Source organism: Lycorma delicatula, chromosome 1 (assembly GCF_047948215.1).
Source record: "Lycorma delicatula isolate Av1 chromosome 1, ASM4794821v1, whole genome shotgun sequence".
NCBI classification, from domain to species: Eukaryota; Metazoa; Arthropoda; class Insecta; order Hemiptera; family Fulgoridae; genus Lycorma; species Lycorma delicatula.
In genome coordinates this window covers 333,567,935-333,587,839 of record NC_134455.1, presented here as the reverse complement: position 1 = coordinate 333,587,839, position 19,905 = coordinate 333,567,935, and the positions used below count along the sequence as shown (strand labels likewise).

Here is a 19,905-nt window from a genome sequence, read left to right as displayed (position 1 = left end):
TATTTACATAACATTGTACCATTCTCAGCTCGCTTTAAAATCTTTATTTGGTAGCGAAGTTCCTTTTATTATTTGTCTTGCCCTCAATTGTAATCAGTGCTGCTCCTTGTCTAAAATTAAAAGAACAGTTGCCCTTCTATGCCCTTCTATTTTTATTATTCTTAAGCTTCATTTTCTATCTTCATTCTGCATAAACATTTCTGAGAATCTCAAATGGTCTATTACACCAGTGGTTCCCAAACGTTTCTGAGTAGCAGCGCCCTTTTTCAATTAAAATTTTTCCATGGTGCCCTACCCAGTAAAAGTAAAAGTATGACTACTCATAAGTAAGAGATAAAAATAAATAAAACTTGCATCTTCATTATTTTTTTTAACTTTATTAACATTAAAATAATAATTATAAATGCCTTGGTTCAATTAATTATGAAGCTTTTACAATATTTCATGGCACCCCTGTGAAGATGCTGTGACACACAGTTTTGGAATCGCTGAATTACTCTGTTACAAATTTCCTAATTTTTTTCAGACAGTAAATGAACTCAAAAATTTTATAGAGTTACTAACTTGCTAAAATTGTAATCTGAATATTCATTGAATTTTTATTTACTTGACTAAAGTAAAATGAATACTGTTGTTGTGAATGTAAATATATGAATAAATGTTATTTACAGTACCTTACAGCATGGCAGAATGTAAATCCAATTATGGTATTAATAACTGATGTAATCCATAATTTGTGGCAAATTTGAAATCATAAATTGCTTATGATAAAGATTTTTGTTTAAAAAATTTGAATCACTGCACTATATCTTGATGTCTAAGTCAGTATTAGGTCTGCACTAGCAAATCTCCATCTATTAAGTTTAAGAAAAAACAAATATGTGTTTTACACAAGAAATATGGTATGTATGTATCCACTGGGTAACAATTTTTTTTAGTAGTATTAGTATAAATGATATACATCATTATTTCAGCAGTGGAAGTCTCAACTGGTATTTCTAAAATGATAGCCAGTTGAAAAGTTTTTGTGAAAACTGGCTGCAGTTGCTTTATAGGGTGTGCAAAATTTGATATTTTATATAATGGTAAACATTAAAACATTATTAAAATCATACGGATTGTTTTTGTGAAAGTGTTAAAAATTCAGAATTTTAAAATTATGGAAAATAGTGTTTTGAAAATTGTTTACAGGTGCTAAAAATATGTGCAGAAAATGTATTTTCAATTTGATATGCTTTTTATAAAATTTTACCAAATTATTTTAAAGTCTGTGAACATATGTGCTATTTTTTATATATTTAATTTTTTTTTTTTGCCTCTTATCCTTTCATAACTGAACCAACTAGCTGAGAGTAGCTTACCTTAAATGTGATATCTTTATGCCAGCTGAGTTTTCAGCCAGAATGCAGTTTCTAGTTCACCTCTGTTGGTGCATTCTATTTCTTTATCATTATTTTCCATATATTTGATTCCAGTGTATATATTACTTGTGTTGAGAGAAGAATGTCTATGTTGTGGAAAGTGTGAAGGTAATGACTATTTTCTCACATTATTGCTAGTACAAAACCTACTTTGCTCGCAGTCTTGTGTTCTACTGTAACTTCATTTATGTGTGAATTAGAAACTCCTTTAAGCCATATCTCTTAGTTTTAAATAAATATATATATATATATTCTGTCTGATAATGCTAGGTTCTAGTTATTGTTTCATCAATATTTTGCTTTACTGAAAGCACATAAACTCTTATTTTGTTACAGGTCTTCAATTGTTGTTTTGTTTCAAGTGTGTTACAGGTGCTACAGCAATACATCAACGAGGATACCTTTTTCAGCCTTGCGGTCGCCTTAAACCCTTCCTAGATACTCTTGTCTAGAAGAAAATGATCGACTGTTTTTCTTACTTCTCATTATACAAATTGTAAGGCGATTGGCTGCACCCTCAGGAATGTGAATATTTTATTTATACAAATTGTAAGTCACCCCAACATTCTTATCCTATTTATAGAAAGTAATGATGAATGCTGGAGGATAGTGATTTAGATGGGTGAAGAAGCCCAGCAGCGTCTGTTGGAGCAGCAAAGAGACTAGTACTTTCCCTTTTGTAACCCTTTTCAGGGCCCACAGGTCATTCTAAGGTTATGGTCTAATTATTTACAACTGGAAACACATAAAAGCAGGCTAACAAAGAAAGAAGAAGTAACCACACCCTTGATATTGAATTCAGACCAGCCATGAACTGACCGATACAGGAACCAGATGGCAAGAGTGAAGAAGAGTCCATAAAACCTTTTCAACGATTAAGCCTTTCCTTTCTCCACCTTACTCAATTTTGGCTTATCATTAGCATATGTGACTTCTTCCAGAGGAGGACTTGCATCCTCTAACAACTAGGGTCTCATCAGGCACATGCCTGCCAGACCGAAAGGCACTAGCAATGACAGGCCTTCAGTAGATGTACTGAAGAGGAATCATTCCGGGAGAATGATGCAAACACATTGCTAGTCTCCCAAGGTCAACCCAAGCAATGATGTAAGGATCGGAACACAATCCAAAAACTAAACCAATGTATAACTGACATTAAACAAACAAATGCTCACCCAATAATAAGAAAGACGCAGCAGCAAGGGACTGTTGTCCAAGTTCTGTGATTAATAGGGGGATATATATCCCTAGCTATCCTTGCATTCCTTTCCATAAAGCACACAAAGCTTCTGGCAGTGTGTTAAAAAAATGATATGTATTTTCTGCAGTTTGTCACATTCAACCTTAATTATCAGTTTGTTTCAAAAGTGACCCGTACTTACAGTGGGTAAAATAAAAAAAGAGCAAAATAATCTTCAATATTCTAGTATCATTCCAGATTCTTACATCCAGTATCACTATGTACTGTTTGCCCGACCAGATAGCTCAATTACAGTAAAACTTCATTTTGCCTTCTACACTAGGCAATTATTGTCTTCATTGTTCAGTCTGATGAGCTACTTATAATGATGAAATTAAAAAGAATGGATTTTAATCAAAAATAATTTAGTTTTTATTATAAATAAAAACCCTTGATGTAAACTTTACATGTTTTTATTTTGTATATTTATTATACTTATTTGTACTTTGTACACAAATGTACAAAGATCAAAGTTATTGGAACAGAACCTGAAAATTGCATTTTCATAGTATAGAAAGTGTTTGAAGTAATTGTATATTGTTAATAAAGTAGCATATGCAAAGATTGAAATTCCATCTTTCGCTGTCAATAAATAAATTCTCTTAGAAGTGACTCAATGTCTAATGAATGACATTCTACTTCATTGTGTTTCATTTGCTACTGTACTTACTTTTATATGATTTTCTGTATGTCTTATTATGTAGTTGTCTTCCTCAAATTGTCTAATCAGTTATCATTTGCTACTGTACTTACTTTTATATGATTTTCTGTATGTCTTATTATGTAGTTGTCTTCCTCAAATTGTCTAATCAGTTAGAAATGAATTAGTTTAAGCTTAATGGATAGTTGAAATTTTAAAGCAGCTTCTATTGTTCCAAATAGAAGCAGCAATTAAATTAGAAATTCTGTAGTCAATACAGTTTAGTGGATGAAACTACTCATTGTTTTCAGCAGATCCAGCAGTATTCCTATTAAACGCAGAATTCTAATGCAAAGAGGTAGTGATTTAGCACAACTTGTGAATACAGGAGATGTGATGAGTATGAAAACAATGTTGAAAATGATGATTAAACAGAATCAGATCCAGACAGAAAATGTATTTTTGTAATTAAGTAATATTGGTTCATAATAAACAAAAGATCCTTAAAAAAATGGTATTAAAAATATTGAATTTACTGATTTACATGAATATATAATGCTTATGATACCAAGCCATGACATCCTAGCTACAAAAACAAAATTTTTGATACTTAGCTACAAAAACAAAATGTTTGATACTATTTTGATAACTGACGACCATTGTATTTGATAACTGACGACCATTGTATATTAAAACCAAATAAAGATAATGTAACTGTGCTATACAAGTTAATCTAAGGTAGTATTGGGGTTATGTTAAAAGAGTTGTTGAAAGAAAATTTGTTCAGCTCTTTAATGAATATTGGATTTTATTTTGGCAAAGCTAATTCAGTGATATGTTGTTTTGTCAGTTTTCAATAATACTTGATATTAAGTATAATCTTGTTATTCAGAACTATACTTTTGTTACCATTTATATATATATATATATACACGAGGTGCGACAATAAAGTAATAAGACTGATTTTTCTTTGCAAGATGTGGGAACCCTGCAGCTTGTGTAGGCACACCGTCTGACCTTGGTCTATAAGCTACTTCTAGTCCAAGCTGCACATTGATGCAACTGCTCAGTCGTGAGTTGTGCTGTAATAAGTGATCACGTCTGTGTCTCTCATCACAGAAATGAAACCGCAAAATATTACGCAATGGTATGCTATTTCTTTTTGTGTTAAATTGGGTGAAAACGCGACGACAACTTATGGTAAGCTTCAGAAGGCTTTTTGAGAGGAGGTTATGTCAAGAGCTCAAGTTTTTCGGTGGCATAAAAGAACGAATGTTGAAGATGAAGACCGCAGTGGGTGACCATCAACCTCACGGACAGATGTCAACTTGACCAGGGTGCGTGAAATCGTACGATCGGATCGAAGATTATCCGTGAAAATGATTGCAGAAGAACTCAACATCAATCGAGAAACGGTTCGTCTAATATTAACTGAAGATCTTGATATGAGAAAGATTTGTGCAAAAATGGTCCCACAACAGTGAGAAACAAAAAAATGTGGTAGCTAGAGCAAACGCAAATCAATCCAGATTTGTTGAGCCGTGTTATCACTGGTGATGAAGGTTATTTTTAATACGATCCAGAGACAAAACGCCAAAGTTCGCAATGGTGCTCAAAGGGATCACCCAGACCAAAAAAAGCTTACATGTCAAAGTCAAAAGTGAAATGCATGCTTGTGTGCTTCTTCGATTCCAAGGGAATTGTTCATAAAGAGTGGGTGCCTCCTGGACAAACAGTTAATCAATATTTCTACAAAGAAATTTTAGAAAGACTTTGTAAACGAGTTCTTCGTGTCCATGCTAACATTGCTGATAATTGGATTCTGCATCACGATAATGCGCCATCCAGTACAGCAATTTTTAACCTCAAAACAAATTTCAGTACTACCACAGCTACCTTATTCACCATTTTCAAACAACACAAGATGTCCAAAAAGCTGTGATGAGGATCGTGGAGGATATTGCAGAAGATAGTTCCAGAAATGTTACCATCAATGGTAGAAGCGCTGGAATAAGTGTGTGCAATCAGAGGGGAACTACTTGGAAGGAGACAACACTAAACATGACTAAAACAGTAAGCAACATTTTTTCACATCAGTCTCATTACTTTATTGTCGCACCTCTTGTATATATATGTGTGTGTGTGTGTGTGTAATTCTATACAGAGTTTTTTTTTAACAGTAGGAACAGGAGATCCGACTGTGTGTTGTATAGGAAAATTATCCTTGAAGATTGTTTGTTTGTATGCAATATCTGAAGCATATTTAAATTTATAACAAAAAAGAATACAGATAAAAAAAGAGAAGCACTTTTTGAGATATAAAATTTACAAGATCAGAACAGACTAGACATTGCAGAAATAATTTTTTATTTACCAGGTTCATTAAAAGAAGTTAATTTGTCTTCTTAAAGGTAAGTTATTTTATGATTCTTAAAATTTTGATAAAAAAAGTGGGCAATTGCAAATTCATAAACCATTTTAAAATGCAATAATTATTTGTATAATTAGAAAAGAACTACTAAAAATACTAAAAATAATTATACCTTAAAAAACATTCAACTTCTAAAAACCTCTATCCTAAAGGTGGTCATCAATTTACCCATGAATTTTTTAGTTTTCATTACTTGACATAACATCCGCAGGACTTGTTCTTTGTGTTATTTGACTTCAAATAGTTCTACAACAACAAAAAATGCATGTTTAAGATTGTTGATATCACAGGCCAAGAAATATCACTGTGTTTGGAAATATCACTCTGTGAGTGAAATATCACTCTAACAACTGAAGCTGGATCATAGAAAATACACAATGACACAGGGAAAATGCAGTTAATTGTGATCTAATCACAATTAACTCATCACTAATCATGATGCAGATAACTCATATTATGAATGAATGCTGCCAAAATAAAACCAAAAATTTTTTTTATAATTACTGTTTTAAACTTTATAAGGTAATTCCGGGAAATGTTTGAATCTTGTATACATTTCAAAGCTCATATTTTCATCCAAATAATATACTTATAGTACATTATTAGATAGTTTTTTAATTATTTGAAAAAGTAAAAGATCAAAATACTTAGTACATTATTAGATAGTTTTTTAATTATTTGAAAAAGTAAAAGATCAAAATACTTCTTACTAGAATACCGTATGCTTAGAAATGTTGACTACATAATTTGCAACTTACCAATACTATGACTAAAGTAACATTTCATTATATACTCTGCAATGAGCTGTGCAACATAAAGCTGGTGGCTATGCTAATACATACATGGTAAACATCACAGCAGTCTCATGCAATATTTACAAACTATTTTTCATGAATTAAACAAACTGATATTCATAAAATGATGAATATTCATCATTCAATGAATGATAAATATTAAATTTATTTTTATGATAAAATGGTCCATATTTAATAGCAATCTAGGTCATCAAATTGGGAAATGGAGATGGAATTTTTCACGTCATAAAATTAATTCTCATTCTTACCAACATCTTCAACTCGACGAAGATAAGCAGTTAATTGTCTGTCAATCTGTGTTGCCCAAATAATAGAACCAGCCACAGGTGGTAAATCCCGAACAAAACTCATTCTCGAGCTCTTACTTTGTGGATATTGGACCTGTTTAAACAGAATGTAGCGTTAATAACAATAATGTAGGTTATTAACAATACAATGACCTACAAAATGAAACTCTTAGAAGTAGATACAGTAGATATCTACTGTAGTACAGTAGTATCTACTGTAGAACAGTTTTCAATAATAAACAAAATTCAATTAATGTTAGTATAATAATAAAATACAAATAATGTTAATTTAATGACCTGAAAATGTTTAAAAGTTTTGAGTGCATCTATTGTACCGTTGTTATTAAAAAATAAGTATACTTAAAAGAAAAGTACCATTAGGCTACTATAAATAATACACGGTATCCAGGCTAAAGGTATCTAAAATTAACAGCTTATATTAAGAAAACCAGATAATATAATTTAATAATTTTTTTTAATAAACACAGCAACTAAGAAAGTTATAATGTAGGTAGTCAAGTTCAATGTGTACACCTTTTGTAGCTCAACAGACATCTAGATGATAATCTAACTCTTGCCAGGTATTTAGGAGCATCTGCCGTGTTATTAGACAAACAGCTTCAACAATTTTCTTTTTTAAATTATCCAAATCTCTAACTTTTCTTTGGTACACACAACTTTTAATAAATCCCCAAGCAAAGAAGTTCAAAGGAATGATATCTGGAGATCTACATAGCCATGCAGTTTGATCCTCCTAGTCTGATTCAACATCCAGGGAAAGACACGAAAACACCTAGGTGAAAATATGGTGTAGGACCATCTCGTTGGAACTAAATCCTAAAGAAATCTGAGGAACAACAAAATTCTCAAGCATGTCACGCTACGTGCGTCCTGTTACTGTGGGCTCCATGAAGAAAAAAAACAGACCGATAGCACCATTTATGTGCAGTCCAAACCAGACATTGATTTAGTGTGTCCCTTTCATTTTTGATTACTGTATGGGAGTTTTCAGTACCACAAATATGACCAACTGCATCTGTTAACTTTCCCACAAAAAATATTTCCTTATCACTAAATAACAACATAAATTAGAATTGTTTTCAAAAAGGGGCATACCTCTGCAGCAAACTGATAACGTAAGCAAGGATTATTTGGTTTAACATGATGAAAGAATTGTAACTACGCCTGCAAATTGGGCCACTTACCAAAGCATGCACTGAACCTTCTGTTAGGGGGGTCCACATCTCAACTGACTACAATTGCATTATGAGTCAACTTGCCTGCATATATATATATCCGCTAAACTTAACAGTATGCAGAACAAATCTTGGTTTGTTAATTGTTAAAACAATTTATTTAAGTAAATCACCAGCAGGATATTCTGATGCGGGCGTGTAATTAAGTAAAAATATAGTAAGCATTTATTGGTTAAAAATAAATAAAATACAGTTATTGTGTATGGGTTTTTTTATTACTTATACAGAACCTTCCTGCAATGTAAGTCACATTGCCTTCATCATTGAAATATATCCTCATTAAGCCATCCTCCAGATTCAAATGCAGCACGAGTTAGTTGTTTATATTTTGTACAGTCATCAGCAATCTTTAAACAAAACACAATCGCATCATCATGCAAAAAAACATTATATACTAAAACTAAAATCGATCTACATTGCAAACCTCTGTCATCCCTCATCCCAGGATGTTCTTCATTCTCCAGCTAAATTTTAGTTTCTTCAATGTTAAAACATGACCAATCAATTATAAAAGGACAATATAGAGTAAACAGCATAAAGTGCCAACAGAAAAAGATGTAACCCAATAATTTTGGTATACATTTTACATTCTATGATTTAATGGATACTGTTTGTTCATAATAGCTAAGGTGCATTAGTCAGTGCCATTAAATAAAGGACTTAAAGGATTAAAACAAGAAAAAGGTTCTGATAAAAAGAAATCAAAACTACAGAAAAATTTAAGAAAATTAATTCAGTCTGATTATTTAATGTGGATGGATAAAAACATGCCAGTAAATAAGAAATTCATTAAAATAACAGTTTCACAAAAGGATTTAACCAAAATAATAAATAAGAAACACTCAAGAGCATTATGACAACTGTGTAAAATCAAAAGTACAAAGTGACCAAATAATTTATATAAATTTACCTTGAATTTCTCATGAAGTGCTTCAATGTCATCTTTCACACGCTGTATAAGTTGTGTCTGATATTCTCGAATAGCACCTCTAATATGAGGTCTAACAAACAATGCATTAAATCTGCTCACGTAAATGAGCTGTAATACGAGCTTCAACACGTGATGCAGCTGCCTCCCAAGCTTCTGCACCTTCACGAGACATCCAAGCAATCCACTTCTTTTACATTCTCATAAGCAAGATTTACTTCCTGCAAAATTAAAAAAAAAATTAGTTTTCTCTCCAAAAAGTATATATATAAATATTACCTACTCTCATGTTTCTACTCCTAAAACAATTAAATACTATAACAGTTGCCCATTTTCTTTACTTTCAAAAAAAAAAAACTATTGTGGACAACACATGACTTCCTTGTACACCTATAAATTACATATACACTTTTTTTTAAATGAAAGGTACATAAAATTTTATTTCATTAAAATCTTCTGATATTTTTTCAGTTTTTTTTTTTTTTTTTTAATTATTATACATCATAATTTTTTTCAGTGAGAGGTTATAATTATTGTTAAATCAATACATTAAAAAAAAAATGTTAAAAAAGGGAAAAATTTCCTTATAAAATTTTATTTAGCTGTAACTCTGGAACCAATAATAAGTACCACTTAATATCATTGAAAAGCTCTCAATAAGGGCTTATTACTGCAATTAAGAAAAAGTCCAAAATCCAATTTTGATTTTGGGCTTTTTTGGACACTTTTGGTTCAGTTGAATGCAATTAAAAGGGGATGCGCATAACTAGATGTTACAACAGTTCTAAATCCAAAATTTCAACATCCTACAGCGAATCGTTTTTGAGTTGTGTGATATACATGTACATACAAACATATGTACAGACATCACGCCGAAACTAGCCAAAATGGATATTTCCGTTTATATCTGGAAACCAAAATTATAGGAAATGCAAGACTGCTAATTCAGAGCAAAAAAGTTAACATAGAAGGTGAAATAAGCACAGAACAGAATTTACCCAAAAATTTTACAATTTATATTTAAAAAATATGACGACTACTTTAAATCCAACATTTACTCAAAATTGCATTGTAGTCAACTGTTTAAAAAATGTAAATTGGCAACAAGTTTTTTGCACTCCTTAAACAATTAACTACCGGAATTCCTCTCGTTCTTCAGACCCTAGTAACAAGGATAGATTTTTTTTAATGTTAATATTACATTTTGATTGATCAGCAAGGCTGAAGCCATTACCCAAACTTCTCACATTCAGAAAAGTTCCAATGTACAGAAAATTATTCCAAGCAATAAAAAAGAATGAAAGTTCTAAGAGATGAAGGCAATAATAAGAATATTGATAATATTGTACGGAACTTCTATAAATAAAGTGATTGTTTAAAGATTCTTTACATTGCGTAAAGTTGCGTTATTTCCTATTAATTCAAAGCTAGGGTTGGGTCTCGTTGTTTGTTGCAAGCTTGGTAAATTTATTACTATGTTTCGTATTGGACTTGTCATATTTGTATCTGTTTGTTTATATTTGTTTGAGACCTGGCGTCAGTCTGATGGGCGATTCTGTCATCTTAGTGACCGCGTGTTTCATATCTTGTATTATTTATTGCTGCCCTCATACACTCCCTTTTTGTTTCGTTCCCATACTAATGCATGCACACATCTCTTGTTTTTTTACAGCCTAGGTTTGGTTTTCCCCTCTTTTCATTCACGCCATCTTTTCGGCAGAGTAGATCAGACATTCACCATGTACAGTTGACTGACTTTCTCAAACTTTGTGATAATTACTTTCATCGTATTCTTACTTATAAACGTCGTGGTCATTCTCTTCTCGTCAGCTTTAGTGAATTTCGCAGATTTCTATGTTTTCATCTAGCCTCGTTTCTTCAACAAGTTCATTTTCAAATCCAGTATTTCACGTTTCTGCTGAAAGTGCTTCATCTACTACAAACCAGCCAATTCCATCGACTCCGAACTTCTCCAGCTGCTTACTACAATTTTATTGATGCAGAATTTCTCCAACCTCATTGCTACAAATCTGAGACGCCACGTCCTGCTCAACCTCTAAACCACGTTTCACCCATGTATTCCTGATACACCATTGCAGACAGACTACGACTAGGATTACTGTATGTATTCATATGTACTTGCTTTCACGAGTTCATCTCTTGCTAATATTTGTGTGTGATACAGGCAAGTGTAAATTATTCATATTAAACGTTTATGTTAGCATTGTTCATGTGTAGCCCATTTTATGGGTTATTACATGAAAACTATCGTTCTTATCAAATCTACTTTTTACTTTTAATTCAAACACTACCTCAGAATTATAAAACTTATGTGCAATATATTTCATATATTACTATTGATAAATATTATTATATTTTGTGTTGTTCATCAAAAGTTTGTGTTCAAACGTCAGTTACTCCTGATGTGAAGTTACGTTTTTGGACTTCTTTGTAATTTTATATTTTCAAGAAAGCTTACTACTAATACGAACTCTTTATTATTACTTATATTGTAATTAACTCTTTTTTTATACTGGAATTATTGTAATTTATTTTTCTAAGTTAATGAAATTTGTTCATTGCTAATTTTTCAATATTGCAGCACATTTCAGTAATGCAATAGTTTTCTAGTCATACTATGTTTATTGATGTTTTGTTTTTCTAAGTATATAATTGTAAATAACGTGTTTTATGTTCTCTTGTTTTCAGGCGTTGTTAAATTGTAGATTTTCAAAATGTGTATTTGAAAAATGTATATTCATGTATTCTCATTTAATATCATTGTTCATATGTTGATTCAGCTGATATTTATTAAGTATCATTAAGTTATGTTAATTTATTTTTATTTTTTAAGGTTAGGATTTAACTTATGTTCATTTGTTTTCTTTCTAATTAAAATCCAATTTCTTTTGGCAAATACGAGCTGTGTGTTCTTTTATTTTTTTGTTAACTTTACCCAACAGTGATTGTATACCAAACACAGAGATTACTTCTTACAGATTAAAATTATCGCTATCTTTCTATCAGATTGGGATACTAAGCTTGAAATAAAAATTAAAACTTTGAAACTGACTAGATAGGAAAAAAACCAACCATTCTCAACAAATCTACACTCAATAAAATTACGAATAAATTTTTAAGAATACATATCTATTTAAAATACATACTTCAATAGCACTAGCATCAGCTGCTTCTAATGATAAAGGGTCTGGTGTTAGTCCATCAGGTGCAATACCATCCTGTCCTACCATAACATGCATCGTCGTACTGGGTCGCAATACACGCGCTATAACTGTTCTAAGTTGTTCATGCTGATGTCTAAACCTTCTCATGTGTTCCATACGAACTTGTAATCTTTTATGTGATGGTGAAACTCTCCAAACCATTTTCATTTGTTCATCTCTTTTCTTCTTAACAATATCCCTAAAACAATACAAAAACTATTATAAAACACAAATGTGAGGATTCATGCCTGGCGGTTCACACCCATTTTTGTGTTCAAAAGGTACATGAAACCTATCTCCTGAATAACAAGCTGTCTTTTAATATTTAATAAATTTACAGTATAGAAAATTAGATGTCAGATGTAATGTAACAATAAACATTAACAAAAAACTATAACAGTTTGTCAACAACTCAGCCAGATCATCTCTAAAATGTGTTAGCATTTGTATAAGTTGTACGGTTTAAAAATTTCTTTGGTAATAAATTCATTCCATACACCTCTACTATGTAATTGAATAAATTAAATTTCCACTTACCAACAATCTAAAAGTGTAAATCCTAGTACTTTCAGAGCTGTTACTCCATCTTCAGGGGTTTTCTAAAAGATGTTAATTTAAATTCAAATTAATAATAGTTTTTAAATTAAACTGTTACGTTCATAATAGTCGGTCGTCAAGAATAAAATTAATTCATACATCAATAAGACAGTAATGTCATGTTTGTAAGAAAGATGTTTGTGACTATTAACATGCCACATCAATTGTACATAAATATAATTATATATGCTGGCTTTTGAGATGTTTCCATAATTAACTGATTTAAGCCTTTAAAGTCCTCAATTTTTTTTCACTATGTTTTCTTTTCGTGTATAAAAAATTCATATAAATCCAACAATTATGATAAATCTTCATTAGGTATATTGTTAAGCATTCACTTTCCTCTACTATTTCCACTTTTTTTATCTTATGAAATGTTTACAGCTTCGTATCTATCATTTTATAAAATTTGGTAAGAACTCTTATGGTTAAAAACCTTATTTTTGACTGCACATATTCTATGTTTTATTGACCATAATACACAAGGATATTGTAAAATTTATAAATATTTAACAATATGAGGTATTTCCCTATTACCAAATTACAATATATTGTTTATGAATGGTGAGAGATATATCCTTCAACAACTAAATTTAAATAAAAATACTCTCTATGCAGGTGTTGCCCCAAAAAGTGAGCACTAATAGTTAAATTTAATACAGTTTATTACTTACCACATTTTACACAGTATAATTACATTAATACAACGTATAAATAAATGTAATGCTCGACTTACTATATTATAAATATAAATAAAAATAAAAAAAACTTTAAATAAGGAGGTCCAAATTTATCAGTTGATCAATATTGTATTTAGCTGGCAACATGCGTGTTACCCAATTGACTCCATATTTTAATCTTTTAATTTTTAATTTCAATCTTTTTAATATTTTTTATGTTTAATATGTAATTATACAAAAAGTTTTTTTTTTACATACAACTGATGATGTGGGATCCCGTGAAAGTACTCTTGTAGAAAAATACGGTAAAATATTTCTTAATTCTGTACTTGATGGATCAAGTTGATTTACATATATTATATATATAAATTTATATTTAATAGATCAACCCAAGTACAGAATAATTGAAATAGGATGACTTACCTTATTTCATTAAATAAGCAGAAATGCTTTCATGAACTTAATTCGCATCATCAGCTGCATTATATTTATATTTCAAAAAACATCACAAACTTGCAATACAAAATATCATATCACTTACTCATTTATATTAAAAACTTTTTAAACTAATTAAATTTTATTAAAAACTTTGATAAATAAATTTAACTTTAATTTAAAAGCTTATACAAAAATTAAATAAACTTTTATTTAAATTAAAAATTATAATCAAAACAAGATTTTTATATCTTGGGTTGATCTATTAAATATGAATTAATTTCTATTGGTACAGAGCAGTATGGTTATTAAAAGAATTGATTTTAAAAAAAGTGAAATAATAAATGAAAAAACACCAAACAATTTTAGCACTTTTAGCGCCATGTGTATCAATCTGATACATTTTTACCAATGTCAAAACGGCCACGTGTATAATTTTGATGCATACGTAATGATCTAAATAAATAAATAAAAAATGTCAGTTTTACTGATTTAGGCGCGGCGCTAAGAGTGTTAAGATATTGCTATTAATATTTTACTTTTCAGTAAATAGTTAATTTCAGTAAATACTTCTTTTCAGCAAATTTTTTTTCAAGATATCTTTGCCATTTCATCCTCTGATGAAATATACCATTTCTCAAACTAAGTTTTTGTATATAATTCTACCACCTATTAAAATTTTCTACAATTTTAAGTCTATATCAATCAATTTTTTTGTTGAACATGAATCTGTCTGCTTTAGACTCTCATACTCGCACAAACGTTCAAATAAAATCTACATATGGGTTTCTGAAATATATACGAGACCTTATATAAAGCACTTATAAATAAGAACCTTATACTATATATTATTTCTATTTCTATATATATATATATATGTGTGTGTTTTTTTTTTATTAATATAACAGATATACAATTTAAAACCAACTGAAGATGTGGAATACCGCAATAACCGGTAATTGGAGATTATTAACTAAGCTAATTACTGTGTTTTGGTGGTTTATAATTCATATAATTAAATCTGAATATTAATGAATTATTTGAATATTCAAAAAATATTATATATATATATATATAGTTTTAAAATTAAACATAAATCCTTCCTTAATATTTTTATTTAAGTAAATGAATGAATAACCTAAGAAGGCCCTGCAATTTATCATATTCATCATCCCATGTTGCAAATACAATGAAGCACTGTGTCATAACCTTTTCAAATTCATCAAATGGAATATGCATTAACGTCTAGTGCCTAATACCTGAAAAAATGTAAAAAAAAAAAAATCACAATAACAGAAATGCATACTTATATTTTTATAAGGTATACTAAAAAAAAGTAAATATATGTAAATTAACAAAAACCTAAAAATAGTAATTTTGAGATATTTTAGGACTTTTAAAATAAAAATAAAAAGGTGAAGAATCACAATATTCTTACCACTAACAGGCACCTAATAGTCTATTAAAACAGTTTGATCAACATATTCATGAAACTTAGGTTACAAAGATTATTGACTGATCAAAAAGCAAGAATACAGAAAATGCATACTGAAATTTTAGATGTCGTTCTAGATGACAAACTATTCATATTTAACCTGATGGTACAGTGGAAAACCTCAGCTGTTATACACCTTGAGTGAACCAATTAAAAACAAATCTTGACATCATAGACAACATAATATTTAAGAAATGATATTTCACATAAAAAATGTTAAATTTCTGAAGACATTCTCAACATCATTTCAAAGCAAGTTGGTTTTTTAAAGTCAAAAAGTGTAGAATATTCATTGCCCCAATGTTAAGCAACTGTATACAATAATGGCCAATTAAAAATTTGCAATAATTATATCTGATTTTCTAAAAATAATTGGATAACAATGACACAAACAAGAAAAAAGTTCATATAGCATAAATTTTGTTTTTTGTGACACTATAAGATCCAAAAATTTTGGTTTATTTTTTCCAAAATAAAAAAAATATTTATTTAAATATTACAGCTGAATTCTTAATTCCAAACCATATAAGCTGATTTATTCTCTACTAAGCAAATTTTATTAAAAAAAAAAAGTTAATTTTTCCAAAATATTACATTCTTACCCTTGCATCAGCATTCACAGTGTAATGTGTGAAGATATCAACAAGCAACACAACTTTCCAGTCCCAGAAGACAGTTTGGAGGACACTTTACTAGCTGATAAATGCATTTTCACCTTTATACTGCAATATTTTCCACAACTATGCCAGTCCATATTTGCAGATTTCGATTTGGGAGTATAATGAAGGAACCATGTCTCATTACATGTTACTATTTGAAACAAAATATTATTTCCATCATGCAAAATTTGTGATTATGGATGATCACTTCTAGAGCAATTCATCCTCTGTAAGGTGTTGTCATCATCATTTGTCCTTGAGCATAGAGTATACAACATCATATCCCCAAACCGTGCACAGTGTAAACAAAATTGAATAGGGTTGAAATCCTCATTCATGAAAAGTTTCACACAATACTTTGCACACGTGATCATGGAACCTCTTGAATGACATTGGTTCTACTGACCACAGAGACACATTTGGGAAAAAACTAAACAGCTGTCCGAAATTCTTGAAAAACTAAAGAATTTCTCTCAAATTTGAGAAAAATTTATAGAATTTCTTACAAAACTACAAAAAAAATAAAGAATTTGTCAAAAATTTGAAAAACTTAAAAATTTGAAAATAACCATACAAACTGTCAGAAATTTGAGAAAGATCAAGAAAAACTATAGTATTTCTCTAAAATTTTAGAAAAAACCAAATTTTTTTTACATTGAGAAAAAACTAACAAATTTGTTAGAAATTTGAAAAAAAACTACAGAATTTCTCACAAATTTAGAATAACTACAGGATTTCTGGCAAATTTGAGGAAAACTAAACAATTGGTCGAAAATTTGAGAAAAACTAAGGAACTTCTTGAAAATTTGTGAAAAACTACAGATTTTGTCTGAAAGTTGACAAAAAACTAAAGAATTTGTCATTAATTAGAAAAAAAAAAAAACTAAAAATGTTGGGAATTTGAGAAAAACTAAAAAAATTCTCCCAAATTTGCAAAAACCTTTAGAACTTTTTGCAAATTTGAGTCCATAAGAATTTGTTGGATATTTAAGTATGAATAGTCAGATACATTGTCAGATAGTAGAGATCTGACTGAATAGTTTATAGTTCACTTTCATATGCCACATAATTCCAGTGATAGGCAAGGCTGTTCCTTTAATAATCCTGTACCTGTTCTTGATCAGCTGTTTAATTCCTGAAGGAAAAGTAATTTCTACTGCAGCATATATATTTAAACTAATCAAAGTAAAATCAACGATTAGTTATATAGCTCTCATATGGAAAAAATTCACTAATCTCAAAAAGGATTGTGAATAGGACAAGAAAGCTTAAGCCTAGAGAAGGACTTAGGCTTTCTTGCAGGTGGAGATTTCCTAAACTACATTTTCTCCAACAGTAATCTTTCTTTATTCCTTCCCCTTCTTTCCAATTATTTTCAGTTCTGTGGGTTTACATCTACTTCTACTAAACCCTCCATGTTAAAAATTTTAAAACCTCTACAGTCTGTACAACCTAAGTTATAAGGAGTCTGTCTAACAACCAATACTTATCGGGTAAAGCCAGGACTCTGACTGAACCTCCTTCCTCAAATTCACATGCACAAACAGATCTAAATAAATAAAAAGCTCAGTGAAAATCAAACATATAAATTTTAAAACTGTACTTCTTAAAATGATAAAATACCAATACTGATGCAAATATTCCAACTTATCACAATACTAAATGCTTAAATATATAATATTTTAATAATTTTTACCTTTAGTAGCTGAGCAGAAAGATCGCGAGATATAGCTTCAACCAATCTTAATGCACGTTGCATAGGATACTTGGTATTACGTAAGTGATTAAATATTAGCTGTTCAGCAGTACGAATGCGGTCCAGTTCAGTAGCCGACAGTAAATCATTTATTGGGAAATCTTTCATCAATGGATTATAATCATTAACTGTTGCAAGTGCTTGTTTAAAACCTTTAAAAAAATTAACAAAAGATTTTTTTACTTTTTTTAACTTTTCATAATTGAAAAACACTTTTTTTATAATATAAATCTCTTATTAGTTTAGCGGTAATAAATATATATCGGTATAAATATATTTCTGTCCATAGATGGATTTGCATAAAAACCCAACTAAATAAAATAAAGGATCACTATCACAAGAAAGAACAGTTACATCTTTTCCTAACATGTCTACTTCTACTTTCATAACAAATGCAGTATTTTACTACTACTAAAACATAAAATAATATTACACCTAAAATGTTTACTTCTTTTTCTTTTTAACTTCCTTAACTTTGCCAGAAAAAGAAGAAATTACTGTTTAGGTATTGCTCTAACCCTTCAACTTTATATCACCAATTTTAATTTCATTACACTTCAGTTTAATTTTATTTCAAAACTAAAATATGTATAAACTTGTTATGATTCACCAAAGTACCTTATTATTTTACTCATGCCAGGGATCTAATTTTAAAATCTGATATCAAATTATATAATATATTATAACAGATAAATGGTAATCCAAGCTGTAACAATATCTCTGTTGTTCCAAAGTTTATTTCATAACAAAATTTTTGAAAAATAAAAATAATGTGGGAAATGCATCCTATACTAATGAATAAACGACCATCACATTATAAAAAATTGAGAAATTAAAAAAATATATACTCAAATAATCAACATTCTTCACTAAAATTCAAAAATTTGTATAAAAATAATTATACAGATAAAAAATCTACACTATAATAAAGGATAGACTAGTCTGAAAGCTATACTGTAATGACATGTATTTAAAACTTTCCCTAACCTTCTAAAGTAAAAAAAATAATTCCCAAGATTGCCGAACTGCAGGGAAGGAAAGCACGAAAGATTCATGTTACCCACAGAACTGTGATCATATCAATAAACATGTTAAAACACCCATATACAACAGAAAATAATGTAAAACTTTCATACAAATGTCCTAAAATGCTTCATTATCAATTTACAGCTAGTGAAAGATTTCACTTGAATTTCAGCTACACTAGTGAAATGAGCTCATTGAAATTTTTAGGACATTAATTAAGGGACAGAATTAATGATTTCTTATGGTTTTTGACCTGAAAACCCAATAAAATAGGTCCCCAAATCATATCTGCAGTAGTTTTTGAGAAATCTGGGGGTAAAAAACCGCTTCTGATGAACAATATGTTTGTTAAATGGGTAATAAACACATAAATCATTTAAATACTTGTAGAAAATTTAATTCTAAGCAAAATGGTATAAGATGTGATGAATAAATCACAGAAAAGTTAGAAAAATTTCTATTTTATTTAGAAACAGTACATTATTACAGTTGTCAGAAAAATTATGTTAAGTACAAGTACTCAACAAAAACCAAATTCTTTTTTGGTAATGTGAAAAATTTGTAAGAAAAATTGACTGTTAAAAAATAAAAAATGGAAATTACACAAGTGTAAAATAAAAATAAAATAAAATTACTTAGAAAATAATTTTCTTAATAATGACAGAAATACAATAAATTATTTGAAAAATTATTATTTCAAAGTTGCCAATAAAATAAAATCAACTGATCAACAATGCGCAATACTGTAGTGTTTAAATTAATTTTTAAGGAACAGTAAGTATATTGGATACTGTGAATTAGCGAAGGTTTTCTGTGAATTTTTGTTTGAATATGATCAGTTTGCCATTGAAGTAATGCCATACTTATTTATTTACAACAGAACAATATGTTGATATGGTATACATTTTGGGTGAGTGTATTGGTAATGCTATAGCTGCTGCAGTAGAATATGAAATATATTTTCCGAATCGCAGAATTCCAGATCGCAAAACAATTAGCATGAATTTTCACAATA

General features: G+C 29.7%; 1 long non-coding RNA gene and 1 pseudogene across 1 annotated transcript in view; one reads left to right on the top strand and one right to left on the bottom strand.

The window, feature by feature from the left end:
- LOC142334277 (uncharacterized) overlaps positions 1-3,793 on the top strand; it is a 37,015-nt gene extending 33,222 nt beyond the window's left edge. The window contains exons 3-4 of the long non-coding RNA XR_012758818.1: positions 1,784-1,970; positions 3,616-3,793. This is a non-coding gene — a long non-coding RNA (uncharacterized LOC142334277). The remainder of the gene's footprint in view (positions 1-1,783; positions 1,971-3,615) is intronic.
- A 2,985-nt stretch (positions 3,794-6,778) lies between these two features.
- LOC142317889 (dynein heavy chain, cytoplasmic-like) overlaps positions 6,779-19,905 on the bottom strand; it is a 61,654-nt pseudogene continuing 48,527 nt past the window's right edge.